General features: G+C 37.5%; 1 long non-coding RNA gene across 1 annotated transcript; it reads right to left on the reverse strand.

Annotated features, from left to right (window-relative positions):
* Positions 1-444: 444 nt before the first annotated feature.
* LOC124895267 lies at positions 445-1,725 on the reverse strand. The gene is made up of 2 exons (XR_007051631.1): positions 1,264-1,725; positions 445-699 (listed from the first exon to the last, which is right to left on the reverse strand). It is a non-coding gene; the product is annotated as an uncharacterized LOC124895267 (long non-coding RNA).
* Positions 1,726-1,733: the final 8 nt, after the last annotated feature.

Here is a 1,733-nt window from a genome sequence, read left to right on the forward strand (position 1 = left end):
ATTTTACCCTTTTCATTAATTATTTTTTCTTCAAATTAAAATGTAAACATCATTTAATAGGAATACTATGGTAAACTAGCCATGTTATTTATTATTTTTCTTAATCAATGTGTCATCTCAATTTGGGACGGGTAATTTGAAATGGAGGGAGTAAAAGATTGAGGTCGGAAACTATGATCATGCAATTAACCCTACGAATCAACAAACGAAGGAAATTCAATAACATGGTATGATTGTTCAAATTACTTTCACCGTGGGCTGGGTTTTAACCCTTTGATTGTTCCAAGCTTTTATTTTGGTTACTTTATCTCAATTGTTAAACTAGAATTGGATAGTTGTCGACACAAGTCCCAGTGGGATCGATACTTGGCTTCTTGCAGGCCACTTTACTACTTGCGTGTGCGCTTGGGCGTTGTCATGAAGCTTAGCACGTAACGCACTTGAAAAGATGAAAGTTTTTTTTTCACTATATGAACAATTGTCTTTGATATCTAAGAACATCATCATACTATGTTAATAAAACTTATTCCAATGAACATAAACCAGAGAAAATATGAACAAAACAAATCACCTCTAAAGCCAAATTAGCATTGAAGCAGCAACTTTATCCACCTCTTTTCGTTAGCAAAGAAAATTCAACAGTTTCATCAAATTCCCCAACTCGAAAAGCCGAAAAAAAAAAAAAACACAGCTCCCCATCTGCAAAAAAAAACATTGTATACAACACGATTAGGATATCGATATTCAAATCAAAGAATCCATTAGTTTATGGAGGGGCGAAGTTAGCCCCTTCCCGGCTTGTCTCACTCTTAGGTTGGCCTTTCTACTCGACTAAGTAGTATTCCACTCGTGCAGTGGGTGTATGGGCTAGCCAACTCATGGTGCAGTCAGCTATGATATACTCAATTTCTTCTTTAGTAGGTTTATCTACAACATCTGGTGGTGCCCTCGTGGGCACTAGCTAGGCTGTCGGCTACCGGCCAGTAATTTTTGTTCAAACACTGTATTTCACCTTAAAAGTCCATCGAATACATACAAACTACTAACTTTTTTGATAACCGTGTCACCTCCTACCACCACCAACAACAGCTACCAGATAACTATGTCCATCATCGCTAACTATGTCCATCATCGCTAGGACAAATGGGAAGAACTATCAACTAAGAAGCTCACTAACTCAAAAAGATCAGAATCAAGAAACCGATAAGCTTCAAATACTAGCGCCGCCCCTATATTTATAAAGCAAAAATGATAAAGATTTACCTTTTTCAATCTACTGATCATCAGCAACTTTGTATAAATCCGGAGTAATCTCCATTAACCACATTACTGGCCGGTAGATTGTTGGCTACCGGCCAGTAATTTTCATTCAAACATTGTATTTCGCCTTAAAAGTCCGTTGAATACACACAAACTATCAACTTTTTTGATAACCGTGCACCTCCCCCACCAACAACAACGACAGGCACCAGCTAACTATGTCCATCATCACTAGGACAATAGGACAGAACTATCAACTTAGAAGCTCAAGAACTCAATAAAGATCATAATCAAGAACCGATAAGCTTCAAATACTAGCTCCACCCCTATATTTATAAAGCACAATCATAAAGATTTACCTTTTTCAATCTACTGATCATCAGCAACTTTGTATAAATCCAGAGTAATCTCCGTTAACCACATTACTGGCCGGTAGATTGTCGGCTACCGGCCAGTAATTTTCGTTCAAACAC

Source organism: Capsicum annuum, unplaced genomic scaffold (genome assembly GCF_002878395.1).
Source record: "Capsicum annuum cultivar UCD-10X-F1 unplaced genomic scaffold, UCD10Xv1.1 ctg80934, whole genome shotgun sequence".
Classification (NCBI taxonomy): domain Eukaryota; kingdom Viridiplantae; phylum Streptophyta; class Magnoliopsida; order Solanales; family Solanaceae; genus Capsicum; species Capsicum annuum.